Here is a 20,527-nt window from a genome sequence, read left to right on the forward strand (position 1 = left end):
CATACATATAGGGCCTTGGGGGTGGGCACGTTTTACAGCATCCAGAGGATGGTCGTTGTACTCCAACCCACCTCTGGCGCTGGTGCCCTACCCTCAATTTTAAATGCATTTAGACACTGAGGGTTTTCGGGAGGAGCCGTGCTGCTCTCTGAGAGGAAGCTAGTACCATGCTCTCCTGAGTTTTAAATGCACTTTAGAACAGCACACAACAACATTACATATGAGCGGGCGTAGGGAGGTTTGAGGTCTTCACTCACCCCGGTTCTGTTAGCCGCCAGGGCTGGGGGGCTGGGAGGAGGTGCTGGCCGTCAGACTGGGGTCTGGGATGCGGGGCCTCCCTGCTACTGCAGATAAGGAGGTGGTCCGCTTGCCTCCACCCCAGAGAGAAGGGTTACATCTCCTGGGTCTAGGTGCGGCTTGCCCCTCTGGGGGTGGGGGTACCTGGACCTGGGATATAGAGTATGTTTGGGGAGTGCGACTGTCTGTGCAGTGTCTATTTGTGTCTGTCTACACGTTGGGTGAGTGCCGAGTATTTGGTTGTGCATATGGGGGTGGGAATGCACGTCTGTGTCCGCGTGTGCCTGTTTGTCTGTGTCTATATGTCAGGTTGGGTCTTAGACTCAACCTCTCTGGGTACATCTCAGGCCCTCTAAAGTACGGAGGCCTATCTCCCCTCACCACACTCCCTGCCGGTGGCTGATGCCCTTAGACGTTGGTGTGTTGGTGGTCCTTGTCATCTGGGGCTGGGCGCTCATGCATGTACCGGCTCACTCCTGGTGGCCGATTGGCGGGGCCGGGCGCCTGTGGCCCGGCTGGGCTCCTTCCGGGGGGTGGGATGCCCTCAGGCCTCTGGCCTCTGGGCCTGAAGCTCGGTCCTCTCTGGCACAGCTGGCTGCCGGCGGAGCCCGCGGGCACGCCACTGCAACCCCCTCTGGCGTCTGCTCCGTAGCTGCGGGGTGACCTCTCGTTTGGGGCTCTACTCAGCTCTTCCCAGGAGGGTGGCACGGTTCCCCCCCCCCTTTGGTGGTCCTCCTCGGGTCCTTGTACTCTGGGGCCTCTGGATATCTGGGGCCTGGATCTCCTCCATACCTGCTTCATACCCTGGTGGACGGGGCTATGGCTCCCCACACTCCCTAGCAGATCGTTACATGGAGAAACCTTTGGAATACAAGCATGCTGATCCACACAGGTATGCACACAGGTGTACACACGGGTGTTCACAGACGTGGACTACACCTTTCTTGGCTGCTGCCTCAAAGCACATTGTACGCTGTCTATCTTGCGTGCTGCACAATATCGTTTATTATTTAGTATCTACTGTTATCTACTGCTAGCTAGTTTATTGTGATGGTGCTGTTTTTATTATGTTGCTCTTTGTTGTTTGCTTTCTCTTCTGTTTTTTTTCTCCATACAGGTGATCCAGGCGTTTTGTTTGTTTGTTTGTTTTTTCCTTTCTTCCCCCCTTCTCACCGTCTCTTCTCCCCTTTGGTTTTCTTTCTCTCCCTCTCTTTCTTTCATCCTTTCTCCCCGTCCTATCCCCCAGTCACGTCTGTCCCGTTTGTATCAACCGAAAATAAAATAAATACATAATTATAATAAAGGTCAATCAAATGGACCAATATGGCAAGGCCATGATGATCCACTTGGTAAAATAAATCCGCTTGGCATCTTTCTTGGCCTTAAGACAACAATTCTGATGGCTAAAGATCCAAACGGGACACAAAAAAAAAAAAGAAAAAAAAAAAAAAGAAACAGGTTTAAAAAAAAAGAAGAAGAATTACCTTTTAAAATAACAGGCTAACTGAAGGACACTTTTTTTCTACACAGGAAATTTGCAACATTTTCTGAATCTTCTTTTGAAAAAAAAATGGCACAGCAGGTGAATGGTGTTAAATTACACCTTAGGATTATCTGTGCTCTTTGAAACCAGTTTTGAAAAATAGTTACTCATCTCATCTTTGGCTGAAATGGTAAAAGAAACTAAAAGGTCCTTTAAATGAAGGAGACAAACGTGTAAACGTGTTGAGCTCCACGCACACTGAACAAAATGCTTTAAACAACCAACACTTTTTATTTATCTAAGGGAAGGAATGTTTATGTGTCATCATATTCATGTCTGCTTTTTCTCAATATGTGAGCGCCTGCTCTTTGAATGTTTGGTCTTAGTAAGCACCCTGCATTGTTGGATGATCAACTCTGTGTTTCATGGGGTGGGGGATACAGCTTTGTGAGTCATCTTTACAAAAAAAAAGCATGGTTTCCCAAACTTAGTCAGCAATCACAGACAAGAAAAAGAACATATTATTCTCTGTGGGGTTGCTGAGAGAACCCACACCCACCAATGAAATGTGAATTATATTATCTGTATAAATAGACACATACGCGCACACATAGCTGGGAAAAACAGACGTGAGTACATTACTCACAGTTGTCTCTTTGTTCTTTGAGTCTTTTTCTTTTATTCTTGTCAGGTTGATGCCACATGTGGCGTAGCTTTGAACCTGTGTAGGATTAAGCGTGTCTGTCTGGCTGGAGTCATCTGAAAGCAGGGCATAGCACTGCTGGGGCATCTGACTTTTTCTGCTTTTCAGTCAGAACACGGTTTTTCCATATATTAATGTAATGAACACAGTATTATCAGCTTTTCAGTAACATTTCCACATCATGAACATTTTTGTGTAAATATGTGATAACTGGTAAAGAAAATTCAAAAATTCAACTGTGGAGTTGAGTAGATTATTGCCTATGAAGTAACCATTATTGTTAAAATATTTAGTATGCTGGATATGGATGAAAAAGGTATTTCGGTTTCATTCAGGCTTCTATATCTTATAATCTTATAAAAATATAGCTCCCTCTAAGCATCTTTGTTTAATTCTTTCCAGAAGGTGAAAGAAGGCCTTTCTTGGTAAATCTTTCATGATTTTAGAAGAAATAAACAGTAAACACTGTGAAGAAGTAAACAAAACTGTAATAAAAGTGCTGTAGAGGAAGCTTTAATTAAGCACTGGTTGTTATTTTTTTTATTTCCAAATGAAAGCGGAAAGCTGCTCTGATATCAAAGGCAATCACAATGGAAAACAAAAAAATGAATAAAAATAGAAATACCCTCATTCTTTTCCAAGACCACAGATTGGCATTTTATGAACTGTATTTACACTCGACTCTCTCTTTTGTTTATAGGTAGTGGTGTCTCTTGAAGCCTGACAGCATATGATGCCAGTAAGTGCTACCACATACCTTGTTTGATGACTCAAGAAGAAAATGTGTGCTCTGGATATGCTCAGTGGTAGTAGTGTGACACAAACCCCATTTTTTTTCACGAGATTCTGCAGCGTTTGATATAAAAATTTCTCCCATGGGTAAATTTTGACTTTTCGTCTTTTCGTCTACCTCTCCCACATGTTAACGCCCATCTTTGACCACAGCCAATAGGGGATAATGCATGGTTGATGCTTTGCCCCTCCCTGCGAGATGTAAATCTTGTTTTTCTCTGCTGACCACCACGATCCCAGGAAAAGACAACAGTCTTCCAAATGACACGGTTGTAGACTTCCGATTACAGCCCTGGCACTTACTCTACCAATGTGTAAACACATGATGGAGAGACACAGAGCGAAAGAGACAGAGAGAGGGACACAGGGAGACAGAAAAGAGATGTGCTGCTGCACGTGGACTGCTTTTTGTTTGAATGTAGATGGTTAGAAGAGCTGGATGCCTTTACTTAAGCTGTCTCACTGCACGAGACTGGTTTCTCAGAGCTTGAGTGGATTATTAAACAATAGGCATAGCTCATTCATTTTAGCCAGATGCCATCAAATTTTCTTTTCATTTGTCCCCTTGGTAAAAGCAGGAACACTTCAGTCTGCACATTTTCATCCATGCAACGTTAGTTTTATGTGATAGATATATATTTCTGAATCATATCCATACAAATTTTTATTACAGTAGTTTCAGCCACAAATCGTCTTTGTGATCCTGTGGCCTGTGAGAAGACAGTCCTAGCTTTGGCTTCATCTTGGCCTTCTGACCAAAAGTGTGATAATTTTAGACTCTAGTCTCTCACATGGTCTGGAGCAAGGACGGCATTTTGGAAATAAACTTGGAATTTAGCTTAATTGCAGTTTACAGATTTAGGAGGGGCAGCGTTCTCTTCTTTATTTTCTTGCATAAATAGAGAGTGACTGCAGGCCAAAGACATGAGGTTTCAAAGCCACAAAAAGAGGTTAAAGAACGTCAGAGGCAGTGAGGACAGCCTGGCTTCCAAACGCTCCCTATAGCCATGCTCTCCTTGTAATGTGAGATCCTTCTCACCAGTCACCAAATGCATCAGATTTAATATTCCACCCAGGCTATTATGTCCCTCTAGTAAAACTCAAATGTTAGTTTTAAAGCTCTTCATGGACAGCCAAGTTACAGTGTTTGCTTTTTTCAGATGTTAATTTTTATTGTAGGAGGTTTTAGAAGGTAGAGCAGGGACCCATTTTTGCTCCATTTCATTTCCATACAGCAAATGACTCATCCGCTGAGCTCCTCAAACTTTGACAGCTTCTCTGCAAATACTGTTTGCACGTAGAGGTCTATATGTTTATCAAAGCCTCGTTACTCACATATGATATCGCTCATTATGAATTGAGTTGTTTCTTAAGTCTCTTTTTTATCTGCTTCTTTCCATTTCGCAATATTAACTCCCTTTACCAAGACATATATTTTTTGTGTTTGGTCATGTCTGTGTAATGCAGTAAAAATAAACATAATTAAACCTTTAACCCTATGCTGAATAGCATTACAGCGTGCTAGAAGTTGTAAATTAAAACATAATTTATTTATTTTTTCATATTACCTGAAAAAACAGTATCAGTCTGGTATGAGTCTATTGTGCTTTGGCTTGTTTATATGAAAAGTACTAGATACACATTAATCTAACACTAAAAATGCACAGTGCAGTTATAGGTGTTTACAACATTGCATCATTGCAGAGCAATAGCAGTCAGTTCAGAGAGATGCTAGATCACCCTCAAGAACACAGAAACTGACATGGGAGATGCGTCAGTGGAGAAAAGTGGGTGTAGATGGACATGTGGATAATGAAGAGGCTCACTGGGAAGAGTTTGTCAGAATCAACTTCTTGAAATAGGATAAGTGTGAACTTTTGAATACTCCCTAAAGTATATACTCGTGACGGTATCTGATTTTGAGGCTGAGTAATTCAGGCAGTGAGTGTGGGCTAACAAAGGAAAATGTGTTTAGTTTAGAGGAGCTGTAGAAAAGGGTGGAAGGCTGGAAGCAGCCATTCAATAGGAATGAAAAATTATATTTCAGTATAGTCTTAGGAGCTTGGAAAGAAAAGCGTCCGGACTTCTTTAATTTTCTTGAAGATGTTTCACCTCTCATCCGAGAAGCTTCTTCAGTTCTAAGAGCAACTGGTGAAGAGTCTCAGATTTTAAGCCCTACCTAATCATACGAGCCAAGGTGTGAAAATGGGTGTGGGTCATGTATAGGAATTTCTTTCATTTATGTATTAATCACATTTTTTTGTATAATGCCTTGGTGCCACTGGATTTTAACATGTCTGACACCGATACTGAAGACAAATGGTGGGGGTGTAGTAAGGAAGTTGGGGGAAGCAGACCAGAGTCTTTTGTCTCTTCGAGGACTCTGGGAGTGTGAACCTTACGGTGTGAAACAGCTGTGTACTGCCTTTTGTTCCTGGAGAAGGTATTTAACTGAGAGCCATGCTAGGCTCAGTGAGACTCTGCTGACCCTGCCCCGTGGTTATGTAGGCGCTCCATCAAGCTTGGTTGTCTGTTGTCTTTGTGTGTTTGGATTAAAGAATGTTAGCTACCGCTCACCGCTCGTCTGCAGGCTTTATTTAAATAGAAAACTTCCACAACAAAATGGCGACCCAGATGGGACGGTCCGTGTGGTCGCTGAACAACGGTTCCGTGGACGGGCTGATCACCCCTGAAGGAAAAGGTACCTTTGTCCTACCGGCTGTTGAAGCAAAGGAAATGGAGGAGTCACGGAGCCGTGTGTTTCAGTCACCACCGAGACCATTTTGAGGGGACCCCTGCAGATGGGTGAGTTGTAGCTAACTTTGTATACAGTTATGAGGAGTTTTTTGTCTGGCCGAGCGGTGAAGTGCTTGCTGCTCCGGAGTTCGAGTCTCCGGAAGGAAAATCCTGGGGTTCGAGTCCCCAGGCTTGTGTTCGGTTCCGGTGTTGTGCAAAAGAAAAGCAGTCGTCTGCCAGAGTAATTGCAAAAACACCGGTCCATCACAGGGAACGGTGGTTCGAGTCCACCGTTGATAATCACGTCTGCACAATACAGTGTGTGGAGTGACGGTATTTTAGCACTTTTCTGCCAGTAAGGGAAGAAGGCCATTGCAGGGGATGCTCTGAATGTAAATATGGGATCTAGATCCAGTAGCAGCGCTCCACCGGGCAGCCAGAGACAAAACTCAATGCGTGACTGTATGGTAAGAATTGAGTAAATGTGTGGTGTGTAAGATTGCAGAGAATGGTTGTGTGGGAAAAGTTGATGTGTGTGTAAAAACAGTGAGAAATGGGGTTACAAAACTTTGAAAATGGGGAACAAAAACAAAAAAAAAAGGGAGGAGTGTAGAAATGTGTGTAAAAGTTGTTTCCAACTAGAGGGAGAAGGTGGTACTGCAGGCCACCAGCTCCTCTAGGGTGGACACATGAAAAATTTCTTTTTAGCAGAATTGTTTATAAAAATAAGCAATAAAAATAGGAAGAGGGTTTGGTGTTTTTCAATGTAGAACAACTAAAATCTCTCTGGGATTTTAAGAAAGGGGAGTTCAGAACCAGAGAGGGGAGATGTGTTGTTTCAAGCAGTGAGAAGAATGATCAAAATGTCTCAGTGTGTCACTTGCAGGTGAAGAGCAGACCCGGATCAATTTTCCACGTGCAGCAGTCGGAAGAAAATTATAGGTTAACATGATTAGAAACACTCAAGCCAAGTTTTGGCTGAATTATTTTACAGCTTAACTTCCATGTGTTTGTCACCCTGAGAACACAAGCTCCAAGAATCTCTCCCTGAAGACAAGAAATGCAGTTCCAGACCAACGAGATGGATCTCAAGAGCTCACAGCAGTGAAGAAAAGGTCCAGCAGCAGCAGCTGTGCAAGACAGCGACAGCAAGGAGAAAAATGGCATCATCATGACTGGATGGATGGATGTGCATTTCCAACGAGCTGCACGTTCACTGTGTGTGAATGGACCTTTGAAAAGACTGCTTGAGTTGGACATTTGCCACTTTCGGTGCAAAAATGGCAAGATGAGAGTGTTAAAGACACAGGACAAAGCTGAAAGACAACTGACTCTCACTGGACTGCTGCAAGGGGGGGAGATGAGATGAGACCACAGTGGAAAGAGCAGGGGAGAACATGGAGGAAGGCTGGTTTTAGTGTGGGAATGAAATTTGGGTTTAGGAAACTGGGAGTAAAAACGACTGCCTTGCATGGAGAATTGAAAAGTGTCTGGAGCACCGCAAAGAGGAGAGGTACACAAAAATTACACAAACAGAAAAATGCATTAATCCTACTAACACAAACACACATGCAATGAAGCTCATGAAGACCAAATAGCATTTTAAGCATGCATTTCCGTTACCATCATCTTGTCTGGTTCACTTAGTAGGTTAAGAAGTGATACATAGACTAGTGAACTAGTATTATTTTTGGGGAGGGATGATTGAATCATTGCAGGGGTGAACAGAATGCTGCAGGGGGGTCAGATGAGTGGAGACCAAATAGATTGAGTTTCTTGTTTCTGATGTGTGAGGGAGGTCTTATCATGACACACATCTGGGTACATGGGGGAAAACAAACACTCATTATCTAATAGAATATTGCTGTTGTGTGAGGTGTGACTGGTGGATGAAAGTTTTGGAGATTTACTGATGCATTTTCCTTTGGTACCACTTTGAACCTGCCAGTTTTGATCTATTATTCTAAAAGAGTATGCTTAGACAACTTCTAAAAAGAGGCCTTCATATTTTTTGATTTTAACAGTGCACTGAGATTTTTTGTTTGGCAATTTTCTCTTTTTCAAGCAGGCCTGCAAGATCGGAATCGAAAGCGCTACACAACATGTTGAACAATCGCAAGTGAGCTTCTCCAAAATTAAAATGGGCTCGGGAGAAAGCCACTTATTTGGGACAATCAGAAAACAAGTCCCCGCCAAACGGATTCAGCGAGATAATCCAGTCTAAATTCTTTTTTCTTTTTTTTGAAATGACGTCATTGCTGGCAGTAGAAACTTAATGCGTCACGAGAGGTTCTACTGTCAGCAAATAAAAAATGGGGACTGACTGTTGACTGACTGGACACCAGTATGCAAGATTGCACCTCCACCTAGACAGTGACAAAAGGGTGGATGTATGTATGTTTCTTTTTACAGGAGCAGAAAGGTGACAGCAACAGGTTGCATGAGCTTTTGGGCCATGCTGATTTAACCTTTTAATTGCCACTTTCTGTGTCTGTGAATTTACCAGCGGTGTGTTATTCATGACCTTGTATGGTTTACAGTGCAGAGGTCACTGTGAGAAAGTGTGCATACAGATGCGCTGCGCTAACATCTACATCACTTTTTCCACAGCAAAGGGTTAATCGTGGGATCTGGCTAATGTTTTTTCTTACAACAGGGCCTGGAGTGAAACTACTCCAGGGGAGAAGCCCTGGGAATTTTTAAGAGACAATGCACAACTTCATTGTGCATGTCCAATTGTGATAAGCTGACAGAGGGCAAAAGAGGGTTTTCCGGGGAAGTTTTCATTTTAAAATTGCAGAGACCGTGACATGAGAGATATGGAAAGATTGACTGAGGTGCAGATGCAGACCATGACCATGAGAGAAGGCTTCAAGAGGACCATTGAGAAGCAGGAACCATCTGCAGGACAGCAGACAAACGACAGTGGCCAAGGTTTCGGGTGAACCCACTGTGAAACCGCCCCTCCCCTTGGGCAGCACTCCCATAGGCCTTAAACGACATGTCAGCTGATTATGGTGTCTCGTTGTCAAAGTTCATTGGACTTGTGATTTGAGCTTAAATTAGGGACTCTGAAGTCATATTGCAAAAGTGCATTTCTAAATTAGTTCTTTCAGCTGTGCTGGAAGTACAGTACAATTTCTTACTTGTTGATGTTGGCATTTAAAAGTATCTTCAGTTTGTCTTTGTCCTCTAGTTATTTTATGGATGATCTATAACTAACAAAAAAACAGAGATACATGGCATCATGGTGCAATGGTTAACACTTTCACATAACAGTAAGAGGGTCCTTGTTTGAATCTCCTGCTCTCCGGGCCTGTCGCTGTGCAGTTTGCATGTTTTCCCTGTGCTTATATAGGTTTTTCCTGGGCACTTTGGCTTCTTCCTGTAATGCACATTGTATAGTAAAGTGCTTTTGAAAGTACAGTAAAATTAAGAAATCATAAATAGCACTCAGTTCCATTTATTCTGAAGTGAATAAACTGACTTTATTCCAAAACTCAAAGAGAAACAATAGACTTAACAGAAAGAAATGTGCAAATACTACATCAACACTTTGTTCCGCCATGTAATCGGAAGATAACACAACCACTTGTGGTTAGAAATATATTTACATTAAGGTAAATTACTGATGTTATAATTTGTGTCAGTGCATGTATTTTGAGTAATGAAGGATGGTGGAATAGAAATCAGTTTTAGCGTGGAAGCAGAGATTCACTTCCTCTCTAATATCTCAAGTAGATTTTAAACAAAGCGTTGATGAAATGGTCGAAATTTGAGCATAGTAAACTTCTGTAAGCTAAATCAGTGCCTAATTACAACAATAAAAAGTGTTAACCCAGTGAGGTCGTATTTTGCAAGTGTAATTCAGCCTTTACATATGCTATTGCTCTCACAATGGCAGTGGAAACAGGCTGATGTTTTCCAGGTCCTAAATGAGCCTGTTAGTGTTCCAGCATTTGTCAATTGGCACTAAATACAAAGTAGAGCTGAAGTTGATGTCTTTTGTTATGTGGGTGTTTGGTCAAAGAATGCTTGTACATGACAGTTCATTTAGTAGCTATTTGTTGGTAGCAGGCCAGTGGAGAGACATTGCCTTCCTGACAGTTTTACAGCTATTGTGGCTAAAAATAATGTCATTAATTGACAAGGATATATGTTATAGTGTTAAAGGTGTTAACAGGGACCATTGCTGGCTCATTTAATTTGGACATTTTTCGATTGCACTCAGTGTAAATATTTTGTCAGTCTTGTGTTAAAAGTAGCTCTTAATTAAGCAGCAATCCATTCAGATTCATGTGTTTGGATCACTGAAATCTACCACGACGAAAATCATTTGCTTCTCTCAATTATTATGCCTTTGTGCCACAATTTGCTTGCAAACTAATCCTCAGCTCTTCTTATTTCTGACATATGTACCTAAACTCTTAGCATGAGAAGCTGTCAATCAACTGTTTCACCTACAGTAGTGCCATGCAGAGGGAGGCTTTTCGTGATTGGAGAACACTTTGCAGGGATTGATGTAAGCAGGTTTTGATATCTGGTCTCTTTAATCTCTAACCCTCCCCTTCTTTAAACCATGTTTGATGATTGGCAGATGAGAGGGATTTGTGGGGTCACCTGGCGTACAGACCTGAGGCATAAAACCCAGTCTCATGTGCAGGCATGTGTGCTGATTCTCCAATCTAGTGTTCGCTGGTGACAGACAAGCGGTTTGTTAATGTAGAAAGGGTGAGGTTTTTGACTCTGGAGAACGTAAGAATTCATCAGTAATCAATGGGTTTTCCCTCAACCATGGCACCGATATGAATAATATGAATACTTAATAAAACCCTTAATCTTAGGCGTTTTTAAAGACTTATTTCTTTGTTTTGTTTAGTTTAGTTTAAAAGAAGATTTCTGCTTTAAACCCTTGAAATTCAACACAGACCGATCACAAAGACCTAACTAAGTACTGACTTCACTTTGCTAACTCTGAATGTAGTGGTTTATGGTCTTGGAAATGGTGGATGAATGTAGGTCTTTCTTAAAGGTGTCTGCTATCTAAATATTATAAACCTGACACACATGTTCCACTCCACAAATATATTACTTTGCATTTTTAAGATTTGACAATCCGCTGACAAATGCAGGTTTCAACAGAGCAGAAGTGTGTTATGCATCCCAGCTGATCTTCTTTAAGCCCTGCTTAGGTGGATAACAGACAAAAAATGTTACTTCTACTTTTGCTGAGATGCAGCCTAAATGCAAACATGCAAGCTCATTACTGAGGTTTTCTGGGTGAAAAAAAACAAAGCAAAAAGCAAAAACCTTTTAAAAAGCATCAAAAATAAACTCTCTGAATGTAAATATTTTAAAATCTCAAAAAGCAAAACTAATAAATCAGTTTTTGTAATTGTGTTTAAACCCAGCTATAGGCCTGCTGAAGAATTTTTATGCCTCTCCAAACCAAAGTGTTTGAAATGTTTCCACTGCATTTCTCAAGTTAACTCATGCATAGTCTTACACGAAGCGCTTAACCTTTAGCTGTAAATTTAAATATGAAAATTATGTCTGCAAAATTACAACCTTTATGCAGCTTTGATTTTATGAACTGCAAGATGACCACGGTGAGTAGTGCAACAATGAGAGTTCTCATGAGCTGAATGTAGCTTTGAATTCAAAGTCTAGTATATTTGGAAAGGGGACATAATGACTACCTAGAAAAATGCGGCATTTTGTATAAATATTTGAGTCAAAGTCACACATCCTATGCTATATAAAGTTCTCAAGATGAAAGACCTGCTTAAAGTCACTATACATTGGAAACCGACTGTAGCTTTCTAACTATGCTCAAAGGAATTGTCACTGTAGTGAGTTTGTACAAAAATTAAATTTTGGTTTTTTTTGTTGTTTCCACCATACAAAGCATATTAGCTCCACAATGAAAGTAAATAACTTGATTAGTTGAAATGCCTAGATAAACACTTTTTTCTGATCCCTGTAAAAAGTGACATGTGAGTTTGACCTAGTGTAACAGTGTTCATTCAAAGATGAAACCAACACATTGCTGAAGTTTAAAGGTCAGCATTTCAAAACATCATGAGTCCCTATACATATATTACTTGGGAGACTACACCAGGCTTGGCTGCATTGAGTTTCAGCTCCAACGAGGTTCCCAGAGTTCATCGAACTAAAAAAAACATAAAATCTTAGTCTTGTAACTTACTTTTCTTAAAATTTACTGTGTAAATTGACCTGAAACGCATTTTCAAATAATCACCAGCTGACTATTTCAACTGAGGCAACAGGTCACAACAACACAAGTCACTGTCCTAATGAGAACGCACATGCAATCTTTCATTTAGTTTTTACATATGAACACAAAAGTGACAAAACAAAGCAAAAATGAAAACCTGATGGGAGAGACTTCAAACTGATCACCACAATGATTCTACTGTAGAAACATGTACAGGTAGGGCTATAATGCTTCAAGCCTGACAGTTTACTTTTCTACTTACTGCTTTGCTTTTGTTACTCATTGAAGTTCAGAGTATGGCTGCAGGCCTGGAGTCTGCATGCACTCAACATTCTTTGTTAGCTTTGTTTTACTATATGTTTCTGTCCTGGACACGGTTTGGCATTTTACCACTGGGTTCATGTCAGTTTGTGCATTAAAAATATAATTAATGTCCATATCCACTCCTCAAAAGCTGTAGACCACTACACTGTTCTCCTCCTCACAGCACAAGAATAGATATCAGCTGACTGCTGGATGAAGCACACAGGAAAAAAAACATGTTTACTATTTCTATCTGTGCAGAGAGATGAAGAATTTTGTAGCCCAAGTAACGACATAGTTGTAACTTTAATTTAAATACTGTATTTAGTACAGTATTGTGCTACTTTGTAATGTGGTCGGCTCTGTTGTAGACTATCGACCTGTCCAGACTACACCTTGCTTTTCACCCAGTGACAGCTGGGATAGGTGTCAGCCCTCCTCCCCAACCTGAATTGGGCAAACACAAGAAAATGGTCTGATGGATGGATGGTTGTTTTAGTTCTGTGGCTTCACACATTATATATGCATTCATAGCAGTGTCTAAAATAGATTTATTATCTTTAGCCCTCAAGCCTAGAAGACTTTTACTGGCTTCAAGTTTAAGAATTAATTTATGTTTTGTCTTTGAGAGTCAACCAAGTGACACTTTACTTGTGAGTCAGTAAGGTTTTGAGATTTTGTCATCTTAAAAATATCAGTTTTTTTCATAACCAATGCATGATGATTACATTTCTCTTGTTTCCTATGTAAACTCCATATATACCACTTGCAGTGTCAGTTTTCATCTGGGGTTTTTTTTCTGTCATCCATCTTCTTGTATGACAAGATATCAGCAATACTATCAGTGTCAAGCTAGGACTTGTTGAGGTCTTCCCTAAACTACACTTTGTCACTCCATATTCCTTAGAGAAGTGAGCTCATAACCCATTTATACATTCTCAGTAAGAGAGATCAATTGTACTATCGACACAGTAGAATTTTAATATAGCAGAGTTTAAATTTTAATAAAGGACTCATCAGGGTCTAAACAAATAATCAGATATCATGTTCCTCCTGTGAATGTGGACAAACTTTTCAGTTTTGTGAGCCTGTGTAACTTGTAGTATCAGATTCTGGTTCTCTGACAGCAGGAACACCTGATGTGGTCTTTTGCTGCTGTAGCCCATCTGCTTCAAGTTTTGTTGTATTGTCTGTTCAGAGATGCTCTTCTGTAAATCTTAATTGTAGCGAGAGATTATTTGAGTTATTATTTCAGCTGGAAGTAGTCTGATCATTTGCTTTAGACTTCAGGCAAAGCATTTCAGCAAGGCATAGTTATTTAGAGAACTGCAGATATTTTCTTGTTTTTAGGTGGTTTAAACTTCATCAGGTCATCGTGCCTAAAGGCATTAAATTTGTGATTGGCTAATTATATATTTGTGTTGGCAAGCAATTAAACAGGTGTGCTTAAGTGGCTGGTTTAGGTACAGTATAAACACTTGAAAAAAATTGTTTTTTTCTAATAAAAGGCTATACAAATGGGGAAAAAAAACATGATAAACTAAAATGACTGAACAATACTACAATGTGGTGTTTATGAGAATTTCTGTTGCTTCAATCTAAGGCGATTTAAGGAATTTTTTCTTAATCTTAAACCAGTAATCTAAGTCCAACTGAAGAAAAACGTCCTTTTGGTTTTATGATGCATCAAAAAAATTATAAAAAAGATTATTCACTAAAAAAAAAAGTACTTTTCATCTCCTATTATTATGGGACTAAAACACTGTGATGGCAGTAGGTTATGCATATTTTCTGACACCTTGTCAGTAATGTGTAGGTTTTTCAGTCATCCAGGTCGAGGTCATCTAAGTGGCATGGAAAAAAAGCAACTGGACTTTTTGAAGTTTCGTGAAGACATTTCTTCTTGGATGTTTCGTCTTCATCAAACTTCAAAAGGTCCAGTTGCTTTCTTTCCATGCCACTTAGTCCTTATATTTATATGAATGATTAAAATGACCCGTAAAAAAAAAGAGCTGCTTCACACAAATAAACCCAAATTTCAATCATTTCTGTATCGTCATATGTTCACTGAATTGTGCCTTCACCAGAGCTCTTATTATATAATCCTAAATGGTTCTGCGGAACCTCTGCTCATCTGTAATATGTTCACAGTGCATGCCGATGGGCCTTTGATCTGCCTCCCCTTCTGGGCCTCCTCTAAAGGAGGACCCTTCTTAAGCTCATGCAGCCTGGATATATCTAGTTGGATATCCTCCAGGTGTGATGAAGAGTGGCCTTCATTATGTTACTGCATCTGTATGTCAGTATGTTACTTCAGGTAAGCTGTGGCACTCGTATGGCCTTCTTTTGTTCAGCTGAAAGCATCCATGAGCACTGGTGCACTGCAGGTCCAGTACTATCTACCTCTGTAGGCCCCCAGTCCTAAGGAATGCCAATGACTGCCAGCTCCAGACAGCTTTTAAGATTTTAACTGATGTATTTCACTACAAAGGCAGATATCTGTGCCATATGCTAAACTGTGGAAAGTGCATGCTCAGACATCTAAGACTACTATTATCAGGGTTTGGATATTTGCCTAAAGCATATCTTAATGACGATGACATGTGTAAGATGTATTTAGCTGTGTTGATAGATGGTTGCACAAAGTATCTGTCAAGTGATATAAGGAAGAAGATGTTTATATGGTGAGAGTTTTTTGCACTGTAGCACAGATTTTAAAAATATGCAGTGACTTATCTCACATATTGCCATTTCACTATATATATGTGTGAAAATTTCTTTGGAGTGTGTGATCCAGGGGGTAAAGGACAGTAAAATATTGTGTTGACTTTACTCTGTTATGCTCTTGTCGTGCGTCTCAGTGAGAGGAGGTTGGCTTGACTCTCTTGTTTTGGATAATTGTACGCTGCCGAGGTCTGTGGTCCCCTTCTCTGTCTCCCTGTGGCCTAGGCTGCAAGAGCCATATTTAGGTTGCATGTCCTCTTCATCCTATCCTGTCTCATCCCCATCCTGTCTTACACACCCCCAGAGTGCAGCAGGGGGCAGATAAGAGACAGCAAGTCATCCAAAGGCGAAACTGTAGGTACATTAGGAAACTCTCCTGGGTTACTACAAGATTTGTGCTGACATCACAGGAGTGTTCAGAATTTTTATTTTGAATGGTTTTTTTTTTTTTTGTGAACGTCAGGTTGTTTGGCTGCATAAATGTTTTTAGGGAATTTATGTAACCAAAAATATTTCAAACCATGCTTTACTTGTACTAGTGGTATTTTATTTTTGCAGGTGGTGCTTGGCCTTTCTTCTTTTAGATTGTGCAATTTGAGTGCAACGTACGGCCTCTTCTCATATTTGCTTAAAATTACCATTAATTACACCCCTTCTTAAAGAGTTAATGTAGGTCTCACATGTCCCCAGAAAGTCTGTCAAGTTTCACTTCAAAATATAGCACAAATTTTTCATTCTAGCATGCCTGTATATCCCTGGTTTTAGCCCTTTTCCAAATGGGCTGTTTCATTTTCTGTACCTTTAAATAAAATTAGCTGCTGCTGCCAGTGTGCTTTGCCGGAAGAGCAGTGTTCCTTTTATGTTGTTGCCATGAATACGCCAGCAAAAACAAGGGGAAAAAATGACCCCAGATTATAGTATAGGAATAACCCTTAAAGAGCTGTTGGCTAGCAACAAAACCTTTTTAAGTGTAATAGTTTATGTTTATTATATTTATATTTATTTTTCACAAGCATACCGTGAGGAAATACTAAAAAAAAGTATAGCTCAGGATAGCACTACAGGAGACATATAAACTCAGAAACCTAGTTTTGGTATGAAATTTGTCTTAGTTTCCACAATGTGGTAGTGACTGTTTGACATTACAGATTTATGGATGTCCTGAAGGTTCATTTAATGGCAGGTTTTCAAAATACAGGCTGTGTGAATAAACTTACTACATCAGTATCAGTGTCTACAATGTTGTAACTTTAGTGGTGATTATAAACTTTCGTGGATGTCCACAAAAGACAACAGTGGTGGATGATCGCAGAATCATTTCCATGGGGAAGAGAAACCCCTTCACAACAGCCAATCATGTTAACAAAACTCTCCAGGAGGCAGGCATATCGATATCCAAGTTTACCATAAAGAGATGACTTCTTGAAAGGAAATACAACTGGTTCACTGCAAGCTACTCATAGGCCTCAAGAATTGAAAGGCTAGATTGGACTTTGCTAAAAAAACAAAAAAATGAAAAAAAATGAAAAAGCCAGCAGAGTTTAGGAAAAAAACATTCTTTGGCCATCGTTCTACTGGAACGATGGAATGAAAAAATATGGAGAAGGAATGGAACAATTCATAATCTAAAGCATACCACACCATCTGTCAAACATAGCCGAGGCAGTGTGATGGGCGTGCATGGCTGCCAGTAGCACTGGGACAGTAGTGTTTATTGACGTTGTGACAAAGGACTGAAGCAGGTGAATGAATTCGGAGGTGCTCAGAGACACACTGTCTGCTCAAATCCAGCTAATTAGAATATATAAGAGTATTCTTGAATATTCTTGAATGGCCAAGTGAGTCACCTGATCTTCCCGATTAAGCATGTGTTTCGCTTGTTGAAGACTAAACTTTGGACAGAAAGGCTCACAAATGAACAGCAACTGAAAGCCATTGCAGTAAAAGGCCTGGCAGATAAAAAGGAGGTAAACCAGCATCTGGTGATGTCCATGAATATAAGACTTCAGGCTGTCATTGCCAGCAAAGGGTTTTCAACCAAGTATTAGAAATGAACATCTTATTTTCATTTATTTAATCACTTTTGAGACCTTGAAATGAAGGGACTGTGTTAAAAAATCCTTAACTTCCTCAAATTTTGATGCAATTCTTTTGTTCAACCAACTGAATTAAAGCTAAAAGTCTGAGCTTTCAGCTTTAATTCAGTCAACTGCATCTGAGTTGTGGTAATGTAGAAATTTAGATAATTTAGAAAAAAAAGTAGTCTCTCTCCAAATATTGATGCACTTAACTGTATGAATTATACATTGTTTTACTAATTGTGTCAAAGACAATAAGAATTAACTACAGAGTCCACAGGAGAGAGTAATGATGCGCTGATTCACTCTGAGCATCCATTGATACCAAGTGTCAGTACCAAGTATGTGATATCAGAGCACTTGGTATTGACAATAACTGCTAATCATTGAGTGTTCTATGCAATCAAAACATGCAATTATTGTTTTTATTAAATGGTCCTCCTTAGTCTTTGCAATCAGAGAACAAAGAAAATAATCATTCTAACTGACAATTATCAAGCATGTTTTACATAAAACAGTCAGTGCTCCCTTTTTAAAATAAAGGTTAGGAAGGGGGTTGGAGTTTGGGTTATTACCTGTTAGAGTGTTAAATTTATGAGCTTTGTTACTCATTTTGAGAAGGAGGCTTATAATTGTGATAATCTCCTTATATATGTTCACTAGTCTCCTTCTCAGTGCTAGAGTCATTCGGTTAATTTATTCTTTCTCTGTTTTCAGTCTCAATGTGCTCTTCACACTCATACATGTAAATGTGAGGCATGTGCAGTGAAACTAACAAGACAAGTAAAGTGAAACAGCATTAATGTAACTGAAGGAAACATGCAATAAAAGCTTACAAGTGTAGAAAGTAAAGTAGCTTTTACACCAATCACAGCGAGAGTGATAGCTGAGAAGAGAGGGAAACACCATCAGCTGATTTCAGCCATGTCAGCTCACTTGGATTCTTGCCACAGATACCTTATCATTTTTGTAGGCATAATAAAGATTCATTATCAGAAACATTGTCGTATATATCCCAAATTTAAATAGTGAACATGATTAATGTATTTTCTTTCATCCGGTTGTCTCTTATTTAGCAGTGTGCGCTGAAGATTCACTGAAGCTGGATCTGTCTGTGCCTTTGATGAAAAGCTTGAGGATATGTAGTATATCTTTCCAGAAGAACAACATTTTAGCCTAAGGGGAGTGACTGCTTGGAGAAGGAGCTCGTAATATTTATTATTACAATTAAACATTTATTGGTAGTATGACTGAAATCAATATCTATCTATCTATCTATCTATCTCTCTCTATCTCTCTCTCTCTCCCTCTAGATATATATATGTGTGTGTGTGTGTGTGTGTGTGTGTGTGTGTGTGTGTGTGTGTGTGTGTGTGTGTGTGTGTGTGTGTGTGTGTGTACCCTAGTGGGGTCATGTATTTCTCTCAATCCTATACCTGCATCAGCTCGCATACCTGTCTCCTGCGGCAAATAAAAGTAGGAGCAGGTGTTATAGCACACAAAGCCACATGGAAGAACTTTTGATTTCTCTGGCTCAGTCTCTCCTTTTTCTTTTCGTTCACTCACACATATGCACCCCTACGCAAACACTTCTTCACCTTCTCTTTGCCTTTCAGTTTAATCATCCAGTGAAGAATTTATGACTGCTGGGCTTGGATTCCAGTCATTATCAACTGAAGTCACCCATGTAGTCAGATGCATTTTTTATTTTTTTATTTTTTTTGCTAGACAGCTACTTTTCACTGTGCTCTACCTATAGACAACCTACAGGGACTTGTTGTAATTCATCATTCTGTCCAGTTCTTCTTTTCCTTTCTCTGAGCTAGACATCGACCTGGTTTTATAGAGTTTTACTGGAATATGCTTATCTGATAGTGCTATAGCTTTAAGAAACTTTTATCAGTAAAAGTACCTGTCTGTCATTTTTGATAATAATAAGACTTAGAAGAATAACAAAACAGGTGTTTTTAAAAATAATGGGAGAGATCTTACCAAATAAGTACACAATCTATATACAGTGAAAAATTGAAGAGCCTGATATTATGTAGGGTTTTGGTGAAAATTCCTCTGCAAATGATCCAGAAATGTTATAAAAAAAAATTAAATCTCTTTCTCAAACTTGGCTTTTTCATTTTTTGTATTGATTTCACTTCACTTACACATTTACAGGAATCTGTTGGCTTCCCGTGCTGTTATACGGTAAACCGTCACTGATGATGACTAACCATTTCTGGTCAATGTGAAGTTTTCCAAACCTCAAGTCTGTGAAATAAAAACCCTCTGTTTTCCTTGTGTTCCAATCATCCGCTATATTCCATTTTTGCCTCCTGTAGATGACCGTAAGCTCTTGTCTTAACTGGAATTGTAATGGTGAATTTCCAGTATTTGTCTTTGTGAACAGATTTTGTCATACTATTGCTTAAATCTGGGATTCCAGTACGCAGTAAATCATAATTAAGATATTGCGATAATGCAAAATCTCAGGTTAGGGCTCAATCCTAATCTAGGATAATGTTTTTGATAGCTATAACATTACCTCATACATGTGTTTCTCAAGATACTGATACTTTCAGGGTCAATCAAATTTTGAAAATTTGGTGAAGAGACGCATGAGAATACAAGTTGAACAGCAGCCACCCCAGGAAGTTTACTTGGCTCAATGGATAGAAATGTAAGTTTATCTATTGGTCTAATATTTCTAATATCTTACAAAATTGATAATAGACCACTAAATTTGGAAAAGGGTAAAATGTTCATACTTATGGTTTCCTGAACAAGTGTTCTAGTAATGACATTGACATTATCAGTTATTATCAAATTTGAACAGACATTAATGATTCTCCTAACTTCCTGGTAATTCCCTGACATTTAGTCAAGAGCCACCTAGAAGATGGTAATTGTGGATAACAATGTACCAGTAATTTATTTTAAACATTTAGAAACCGTGATGACCTCTGTGCTGAATACACTAGCAGATGTTAAGATCCCAGTAACATGGCTAAACAGTGATGAAAACACTAATACTAAATAATCCCTTAATTATCACATTTAGGTTAGACCCTGGAGAGCTGTCCAGGGTGTAACCTGGCTCTCGCCTTACGATAGCTGGGCTAGGCTCCAGCCCGCCCCTGACCCTGACAAGGATAAGCGGAAGATGATGGATGGATGGATGG

At 39.7% G+C, this 20,527-nt stretch overlaps 1 protein-coding gene across 4 annotated transcripts in view; it reads left to right on the plus strand.

Moving 5' to 3' along the window:
* znf469 (zinc finger protein 469) overlaps positions 1-20,527 on the plus strand; it is a 205,051-nt gene that overhangs the window by 119,810 nt on the left and 64,714 nt on the right. For 2 of the 4 annotated variants that reach the window (XM_084933053.1, XM_084933055.1), the window contains one exon: positions 3,184-3,222. The exons of the other annotated variants lie outside the window; for them this stretch is intronic. The gene's annotated coding sequence lies outside the window, so the exon portion shown is untranslated. The remainder of the gene's footprint in view (positions 1-3,183; positions 3,223-20,527) is intronic. 4 annotated transcript variants of the gene reach the window in all.

The sequence above is a fragment of the Perissodus microlepis genome, chromosome 7, assembly GCF_051167445.1.
Source record: "Perissodus microlepis isolate ML-2025 ecotype Zambia chromosome 7, ASM5116744v1, whole genome shotgun sequence".
Taxonomy (NCBI): Eukaryota; Metazoa; Chordata; class Actinopteri; order Cichliformes; family Cichlidae; genus Perissodus; species Perissodus microlepis.